Consider the following 10,498-nt stretch of genomic DNA (forward strand, 5'->3'; position numbering starts at 1 on the left):
TCGTCCTGGGCGGGCCGGAGAGGCAGCTGCATGACATTCTTTGGGCCGTCCATGATGGAAAAAACCATGGTAGAAGCGAGGGCGAGGAAAATTTCGGGGAGTTCCCGGTTACGGTGGGTGGTCGGGGGCTGAGCGATGCACTTTTCTCTCGTACCCGTACGCGCATGTGTGCAAGGCGTTGGCTCTAACTGAACCCGAGCGAGGCGTTGGGCTCTAATTGAACCCAAGCGATTGCACTGCAGGCTACGCGTTGCTGAACCCGAGCGATCAATCGATGGTTGTTAACTGAACCCGATCGAGCGATTCCTTCGCTACTGCTGCTAACTGAAGCCGATCGATGCTGCCTCTGGATGAACAGTGAGCGTTGCAGGGGGGTTTGGATGAACAGTGAGCGGTGGGGGTGGATGAACAGGACCCCGTGGCTTTGCCTCTAGATGAACAGGACCCCGATCGATCGAGCCGGTTGGGGTTGCATGAACAGGACCCCGTGGAGGGCTGGATGAACAGGATGACCCCGTGGAGGGCTGGATGAACAGTAGATGGAGGAGGGGTGGATGAACAGTAGCCCGTGAAGGGGTGGTTGAACAGAAGCCCGTGGAGGGGTGGTTGAACAGTAGCCGGTGGAGTAGCGCGCCGGTCGAGGCTGGATGAACAGGGGCCCGTGGAGGCTGGAGGAGGTCAACGGTGGATGAATAGTAGCCCGTGGAGGCTGGAGGAGGTTGACGGTGGAGATGAACAATATCCCGTGGAGTCCTGCTTTGCGGTACGCCACACCCCTCTCGATGAACAAGACCCCCTTTCGACCGTAGCGCTCCAACACAAGTCCGTTTCATCCGTTTTGCGGTACGCCACACCCCTCCCGATCAACAGGACCCCCGTTTCGACTGTAGGAGGTCCGTTTCCTCCATTTTGCGGTACGCCGGACCCCTCCCAGTGAACTGGATCCTGTTTCGAACGTGGCCGGTCGAACACAATGCCGTTTTCTCCATTCTGTGGTACGCCATGCCTCATTTCCATCGCCTGTTTTGTCCAAGCCCTCTCGATGAACACGATGACGCATTCCGTTCTGACCCAGCCGGTTGGCTCCCCATGAACATGACGATGACGTTGTTTCTCTGTTCCGACCCAGCCATGTACACGAGCCCTGGCCGTACGTATGTGCGAGTAGGCATTCGAGACCCTGCCCGTATGTATGTACGTGGTCGTATTTTCTTTCTTGCACATTGGCCGCTGTACGTACATGTACATGCTACGTGCGCGCCTCTACTATGACACGTGCGCGCCTCTACATCCACCAGTATGTACGTACACGTTCGCGACCAGAATGTCAACGCTACGTACTCTTCGACAAGGTGGGTCCCGACTGTCAGGCACTTCCTTGCGGCGAAGATGTAGCTGGTTGGTCCCAGCAGTCAAGGGGCAAATCGTTTTTTGCCCGAACGCACTTCCTTGCGTGCGAAGATGTAGCCAGTGGGTCCCAACAGTCAGGGGGGAAATGTTTTTTTGCGAAATATAGTGTCCCGTCTGGTGGGTCCCTACTGTCAGGTGGAGGTATCATTATTTTCCGCGTAATAAGGAGGCACTTCCTTGCCGCGGCCGTGGACCCAGCTGTCAGCCTCTCCACGTACAGCCCATGTCCAATGGAAGTTGTTCCTTGACCACGTTGACCACACCGCGCCGAGAGCACCATGGCGGTGGACGACGGCGAGGCCTAGGAAGGGGACGCACGGAGCTGGGGAAGACGCGGCAGTGAATGCCCACGCGGAGAGGAGTACGAGGGTTCACTGGTTCGGATGCGGTGTGAGGCTGTCGTCGCCGCAGAATAACAGGGAGTGTGGGTGAGTGGAGGGATGGCCTGGCCAGCGGTGGGAGTAGTATGGGGGCGGTGAGGCCTCCATGGCAACACAGCCGGCCATGGGAGGCAGGAGCAGGTGGCACGACCGGCGCTGCTTTGGGCGGCTGGAGCAAGAAGACCAGAGGTTGAAGAAGCACTATGGCCGTTGGATGGACATCATACGGTCAGTGGAGTATTGACTAAGTTGACAAAGCCCTCCGTCCCCGTCAACTTAGTAGGCCCACAAGTCAGCCACCCACTATGGTGGGTCCCAGCTAGCAGGGGGTATTCATTTTTTTGTGCGTAATAAGGAGACACTTCCTTGCATGCGAAGATATAGTTGGTGGGTCCGACCTATCAGTGGGGGGAACATTTTTTCGGGAAATACAGAGGACCTTCCGTTGGGTCCCAGATGTCAGCTGGAGGAATCATTATTTTGCGCGTAATAAGGAGGCATTTCCTTGTGTGCGGTCGTGGACCCAGCTGTCAGCCTCTCCACGTACTGTCCACGTTCGATGGAAGTCGTTCCATGACCACGTTGACCACGCCGCGTAGAGAGCACTAGGGCGGTGGACGACAGCGAGACCTAGGAAGGGGACGACACGGAGGCGGGGAAGACGCGGCAGTGGATGCCCATGCAGAGAGGAGTATGAGGGTTCACTGGTTCGGCTGCGGTGTGAGGTTGCCGTCGCCGCAGGGCCAGGCTAGTGGTGGGAGTAGTAGGGGGCGGTGAGGCCTCAACGGCAGCACAGCCGGCCACTGGAGGCAGGAGCAGGCAATCTCACCCACGCTGGTTTGGACGGCTGGTGCAAGAAGAGCGGCACTTGAAGAAGCAGCAGGACCGTTCGATTCAAATCTAACAGTTACTGATGCTACAACCATTTGTTGACTAAGTTGACAAGCCCTGTGTACGTGTCAACTTAGTAGGCCCACAGGTCAGCCTCCCAACTGGTGCGCCCCAGATGTCAGTGGGAGGAATCATTTTTTTCACGTAATAAGGAGGCAGTTGATTGCGTGCGGCCAGGCCTGCGGAGGGAGTAGGGTGGGCCGGGGAAGCCTGCGCGGCATCACAGCGGGCCACAAGAGGAGGGAGCAAGCAGTCCCGGCGACGCTAGTTTAGGCGGCTGGAGAAAGAAGATCAGAGATTGAAGAAGCACCTCGGCCGTTGGATGGACATCCAAGAGTCACTGCTGCTAGAATCGTGTGTTGACTGACAAAGCCTTGCGTAAACAAGTCAGCCTCGAAATTTGTGGCGTGTATAGCCCATTTGTTATTATTTTTATAATTTTTACTCATTTTCTAATTCATATGGAAATTATTGCAGCCCGTTTTCCATTTTTAGAATTGCTGTCCATTTTCTGGTCAGTACCAGGGTTAAAAAAATTAACTAAATATGTGCGCAATTTTGAAAATTCGCAAATTTTGTCTGGGGAAAAAATATGCTTAATCCAAAAATTAGTAGCCATACTAAAACAAATTTAAAAATAAATTAGTACTATGTCATGTTAAATCCAATGAAATACTATAAAATATCAGTGAAGAAAAAAAAACTACTGGGCTGGTCTGTGGTAAACATAAAAGAAAAGGTTGTCTAGACAGGCCAAAGTGTCCCGCGCAGCCCAGTTGACACCCTGCTTGCGTCTCAAAAACAAATTAGATAAATACCACTCCAATTATGGCGATTCATAAAAATGCCACTGCAATTTCCAAACTTTGAAAAATGCCACTGCAATTTTTGCAAACTTTGAAAAACGCCACTGCAGTTTGCAAACTTTGAAAAACGCCACTCCACACTTCGAAAAATGCCACTAGAAATGGAATTTTTCAAAGTTTGGAAATTGTAGTGGCATTTCTCGGATACATCAGATTTGGAGTGGCATTTATCAAATTAACCCAAAACAAAAATAACTGGGCGAGCTGCTGGGTCCCTGGTGTCAACCGCTCGTTGTGCAATTCTCTCATTTATTGACTACGTTGACAATGGCATGGGATCCAGATGTCAGGAATCCACTAGGAGGAGCCATTTTTTATTGGCTTGAAATAAGGAGGCACTTGCTTGCGTACTGCCATGACCTTGGCGGGTCCCTGCGGTCATCCTCTCCACGTACAATCATCTCCTGATTGTGTACGCGTCAACTTGCTAGGCCCACAAGTCAGCCTCTAAACCCGTGGAGGACAAATACAACACATTTAGAAAATAACAACCCATTCCATACGTTCAAACGGAAAGTTCAACACTAAGAGCAAAGTAACAGGTCTGATCCACATATAGAGTACTGAACTTCCACGTTGACAACCATCATAGCCAAGTTAACTATCTACTCCCACTAATACTCTAGTAGCATACAAGTACTAACTTACTAGACGATGTCGGCCTCCATCTGTTGTACACGCTAAATGCTGGCATCGGCGTCCTGCGCCTCGCCTCGGACTTGCAAGAGGTGCGATAGGGCGCGTTGCTCGCGCGCGTTGGCCCTTTCAATGCCGGCGTGGTCCACCGAAGCTTCGGCTTCCAAGAGGGAAACCCACTTGACGAGCTGGTAGTAAAAATTGGCGTCGCGAACGCCTGCGTGCCCAACAGCCTCCAGGGCTATTTGTCGGGAGCCGGCCTCCACGTAGTCGGCCCAGTTGCGGGCGCTCTCCTCGCGACTCAGAGCGTTGATGCGCTGCTGCTCCATGTCTCGCTGGCGGCGCAAATCGGCGATACGCTGCTCCTCGGCCAGGCAGTCGCGCTCCAATAACTCCTGCTCCTTTGCCATGTGGTCGCGCTCCAACAACTCCTCGATCTCCACATTGCCATCTAAAGACAGATAGAAAGCCTCCTCCCTCCGTCTGCCTTCCGGTGAAAAACTGAACACTAGTTCCGGCGGTGAACGCCTCCGGCGTCGCCTACCGCGAACGGGCAGGGGCATGGCGGACATAGCGAGCGACGTCGGGCCAGTGGGGGCTTATGAGGATATGGCGAGTTGGGTCACGGTGGCACCGGAGAAGGCCGGGAAATAGTACTTATAGGCGGAAGGTAGCGCGACGGTCATCGGAATTCAATGCATAATGGCTTAGCGCGCCAGCTTGCTGTGGAAAACTAGAGAAACTGAAATTATGACTGCACCGTCCTGTCCCTCTGGGTCGCACGCCGGCATGGCAGTCAAACGAGTGCACTCGAATCATCTCCCTCCTTGTCAATAATGATTCCACGGAATTAAAAAGCCCGAAACAATTAAAGCGTATCTTTTTTCGCATCAGTTAGCTGCCTTAATTGCAGCCGGCTGCATGCAGGCACTCAGAATCGCATGCAGGCAGTACGCGAAGCAGCATGCAACGAGTCGCAGCCGAGGACACGCATGGCGCCACTTAAATCGCTGGAATTAATTAGGCTTAAACTTCTGCATGCCGTTAATTATTTCCATGCCTTGGTCTTGCTGCTTTGCTCACAGGACTAATAAACCCGGATGGAGGGAGTACATTGGTTGGTGAGTGGTTTGAATTAAGCCATGCAAACCTGAAAGGAGGTACTAGTACGTGCGTGATCCGCTATTTATTCGTGTAGGATCGAGTAGGTCGTTTCTTGAATTGAGCCCTGCAAACCAGAAAGGAGGTAGTACGTGCGTGATCCGCTATTTATCCGTGTAGGATTGATAGTGTAGCTTGTCAGTTTCTTCAGAGGTAGGCATTTTTATCCGTGTAGGATCGATAGTGTAGCTTGTCAGTTTCTTCAGAGGTAGGCATTTTTATTCAAAAAACTGCCACCTTGCATCTTGCGTCGCAAATAAAACTGCCAGGAGCGCATTTGTAGGCTAGCTAGTGATTGATCAGTAACTTGTAAACACTAAGCGAACAGAAATAAGTAACTGTTAATGCATCTCAATGATTCATAGATCATATACAAATATATAGCTCCAAAAGCAAAGATCAGCCACTTCGGATCTTATGTCGCAACTAAAACTAACTAGTACGATTCCCATACATAAGATCAACATGTTAATGCATCTCAATGATTCACAGATCATATACAAATATGTAGCTCCAAAAGCAAAGATCTAGAAAAAACATCTGTTCTTCCTACTAATGGATGCTTCTCCTGGCCAACATTCAGTACATACTGAAAGAAAAATTTGTTTGTGAACTCTACAATTCCTCTTGCAAATGTAAGTGGTTTCACCAACAGCTGGAACCATGAGAATGAACCACACATGATGGAGGAACATCCACTGCAATATGATTTGGTCTTCTCTCGATCACACCGTGAGACTATTTTTGGAATACAAACTTTAACTTAGGCAAAATGATGCCTATTGTATAATCAGACCAAAGCAATGAAGAACCTAGTGTTGGCCAATAAATAGTACAGTACTACTTATCTGCAGTCCATGAAGTGACTATCCAATCTTTCTGTGTCTATTTTCAAATGGCACTGCATGCAGTGACTATACTATTCTCTTGTGCAGTTCAACCAAAATTGCGGACACTTTGTTTGTTTGCCAAATAGCAACGGGCAGACATCTCTGTCTGCACAAATATCAAGCTATGAGCTGCTCCTTCTGCTGCTATATGATGAATTGCTATGAGCTGCTGCTGCTGTATGATGAGTTGCTATGAGCTGCTGCTGCTGCTATATGATGAATTGCTATGAGCTGCTGCTTCCGCTATATGATGAGTTGCTACAAGCTGCTCCTACTGCTGCTATATGATGAATTGCTATAAGCCGCTCCTGCTGCTGCTATATGATGAATTGCTATGAGCTGCTCCTACTGCTGCTGGTATATGAGGAATTGCAGACTGCTGCTGCTGTATGATGAGTTGCTATGAGCTACTGCTGCTATATGATACTTTTAGGTGGTGCTGCTATATGATAATAACCAGCCACTTGGACCATCGAATTTGAATAAATAATTGTTCTTCATTTAAATGTGGGTCATGCGTTCTTCGTTTAAATTAGGCAATGGGATCTCTATGGAAAACATTGACCAAAGTAGATTCTGCCAAGTAGATGGTATCTTTGTATTTGCATTTTGAGCAAATAGTGATGTTCTGTTTTCCTATCATATTAATTACTGCACTGGGTTCAATTTGTGATGTTTGCAAGTCAAATTAATTTCCATATGGGCAGCAAAATGAAAAATATATAATGTAATCTAGACTTTCCACTGATCATACCAAAGATCAGCTGAAAACGCAATGAAAAGAACTGGTTGGCTTATTACATGGAGCTTATATTCATAGGTGCTTATTTTCTTAGGATAACTCGTAATAACTGTCCCTAAGAAACTTGGCTAATAGAACTGGCATACAAATAACATGTCATGATGATTGCAATGGAGGAGTGACGTACCATAGCACTCTGTATAGGCTCACCGCTGCCTCTCCTTTTTTTGCGATGTTCCATGAAATTGCCACATACATCTTGTACTTGTATCGAGTGTTCGTGCATGTCGAAGAAGTGGTCAATCCATCAATCGAAGTCCTGCCGCCATCGCTGGTGCCAGGGTCCGTCGACGACGTCCATTACAGGAGTCAACGTCAGACTTTCCCAGTGTTGCTCAGAACGATGGATGGCATAGGGCCTACTCCATCGCGTGGTGGAGGCCACTGCTTCTTTGGGAGAAGAGGCAGGGCTGGCTGCCTGGATGTGCTCTAATTTGAGGTAACAACTAAATCTTGTCAGATAGTACTAGTTAAATCCGAGCTATGGGTCTGAAGCACTAATATGCCAGTACATTTGATTGTGACCTGTTCTAATTTTGTACCTGAACTTTTTTAGAAAGGGTTGTACGTCAACTTAATGTGCTAGCAGAACTTATTGTGTTGTCTATCTGTTTTATTTGCACAACATTCAAGATATTTCTCCGTCATTTATAAAGACGAGGAACCGTTATGTACGACTTCGTTGGTTTCAACATAGCCCTTCCCGTAGCGATCCACTGCTTCCATCCTGATTGTGCCGCCTGCGTGAAATTTTTGTATGCAAGTTCAGTGTGCTATGATGTTCTATATGATTGTGTCAACTATATAAGTTTTTACTGAGCATCAGCAATGCATATGGCTGAAAGATGTATTTACGAGCATCGACCGATGGGTCTCTCTCTCTCTCTCTCTCTCACACACACACACACACACACACACAGACGCACACACGCGCACACGCACAAGTGGGACCTGTTGAATTATTTAATTGCTCATGACAGCTTTTAATTAGGTTCCACTGTAATCTACTCCTTCCTTCCATATATATAGGTCCTAATACATTTTTTGAGGTTGCCTTTGACTATTGATAAGATTAATAATATATGAGATGTATAATGTGAAAATTATATTATTAGAAGCTCCTTCCATGTACGAATTTGATGATGTGCTTTGTGTAACTTGCATGTCATATATTATTGCTCTAACATGTGGTCAAAGTTAGTCTCGAAAAACACATTAGGCCCTATATACATGGAAGGAGGGAGTAACTTTTTTCTTAAGTTATTAATTGAGCTCAGTGACTTCAAAAAGTTGTACAGAAGCCTTGCTTGGGCCTTTCCGGCGTCGCTGAATGTGGGCTGAGTAACCATGTTAGGTTGTACTGTACTACACAGGCCTTTTTTTTCAACATCAGCAATGCAACTGGGCCGACAGTTGTACACAATATCCGAGTCAACTTGTTATCCGCCCCGCTGGGCTGCAAAGTTTCCTAGGAGGTATGCATTAGGCTTAACAAGAAAATGGACTTTAAGAAATAATAAATGGGATGTAATTATAATAACTGGGCAATTACTATGCACCAAACACGTAATTAGTTTGAAAAATATATTATTTTTGGAATTTGGAAATTTTAATTTCATTACTTGTTGCATGCGCAATATTTCGTTGGATTTTAATGTGATACAACTTTATTTTGAAATTATATTTAACATGACTAGAAATTTCGTATAAAAGTATTTCGGATCTCATCAAAATGTGGGAACTGTTTTTGAATTTTGTTTTGAGCGGTTATTTGAAATTATTAATCGTTGTCCTAGCTAGAAGTTGGGCTGTACTTTTAACAAACTGTAAATGGGCTGTAGTAAATTCCATTAGAATTAAAAAATGGGCTGTACATTCTTACAAATCGCAAATGGGCCATATGTTCTCTGCCAAATCCGAGCTGTGGGCCTACTAAGTTGACGCGTACCAAGGGCTTTGTCAACTTAGTCAATATAAACGATTCTAGATGTAGTGATCGTACGATGTCCATCCAACGGCCGTAGTGCTTCTTCAACCTCTGGTCTTCTTGCTCCAACCGCCCAAAGCAGTGCCGGTCGTGTTGCATGCTCCTGCCTCCCGTGGCCGGCTGTGATGCCGCGGAGGCCTCACCGCCCCATACTACTCCCACCGCTGGCCAGGCCATCCCTCTACTCACCCACACCCCCTGTTATTCTGCGGCGACGGCAACCTCACACTGCAGCCGAACCAGTGAACCCTCGTACTCCTCTCTGCGCGGGCTTCCACTGCTACGTCTTCCCCGGCTCCGCGTCGTCCCCTTCCTAGGCCTCGCTGTCATCCAGACCACCGCCCTGGTGCTCTTGGTGCAGCGTGGTCAATGTGGTCAATGACCGACTTCCATCGGAAGAGTACTATACGTGGAGAGGCTGACAGGTGGGTCCAGGCAGCCGCAAGGAATTGCCTCCTTATTACGCGCGAAATAATTATTCCTCCACCTGACAGCAGGGACCCACCGGACGGGCCACCTTATTTCGCGAAAAAACGTCTCCACCCTGACTGCTGGGACCCACCGGACGGGCCAGCGTATTTCGTGAAAAAAACGTTCCCCTTGTTGTCAGCTCGGACCCACCGGAAGTGCCTCCTTATTACGCACAAAAAAATGAATACTCCCCCTGCTAGCTGGGACCCACCATGGTGGGAGGCTGACTTGTGGGCCTACTAAGTTGACTGGGACGGGGGCCTTTTTCAACTTTAGTCAATATGAACGATTCTAGCTTCAGTGACCGTACGATGTCCATCCAACGGCCGTAGTGCTTCTTCAACCTCTGGTGTTGTTGCTCCAGCCGCCCAAAGTAGCGCCGGTCATGCCGCATGCTCCTGCCTCCCGTGGCCGACTGTGCTGCTGCGGAGGCCTCACTGCCCCATACTATTCCCACCGCTGGCCAGGCCCTGCGGCAACGGCAGCCTCACATCGCAGCCGAACCAGTGAACCCTCGTACTCCTCTCCGCGCGGGCTTCCACTGCCGCGTCTTCCCCGGCTCCTCATCGTTCCCTTCCTAGGCCTCACCGTTGTCCACCGCCCTGGTGCTCTCGGCGCGGTGTGGTCAACATGGTCAAGAAACGACTTCCATCGGACGTGGACTGTACATGGAGAGGTTGACAGCTGGGTCCACGGCTGCAGCAAGGAAGTGCCTCCTTATTACGAGGAAAATAATGATTCCTCCACCTGACAGCTGGGACCCACCGGACGGGCCACTGTATTTCGTGAAAAAAATATTTCCCCCTGACTGCTGGGACCCACCAGCTACATCTTCGCACGCAAGGAACTGCGTCCGGGCAAAAAAACAAAACGATTCACCCCTCTGACTGCTGGGACCCACCAGCTACACCTTCGCACGCAAGGAAGTGCGTACGGGCAAAAAAAAAACGATTCGCCCCCCTTACTGCTGGGACCCACCAGCTACATCTTCGCACGCAAGGAAG

This window comes from Triticum aestivum, chromosome 3B (assembly GCF_018294505.1).
Source record: "Triticum aestivum cultivar Chinese Spring chromosome 3B, IWGSC CS RefSeq v2.1, whole genome shotgun sequence".
In the NCBI taxonomy this organism is placed as follows: Eukaryota; Viridiplantae; Streptophyta; class Magnoliopsida; order Poales; family Poaceae; genus Triticum; species Triticum aestivum.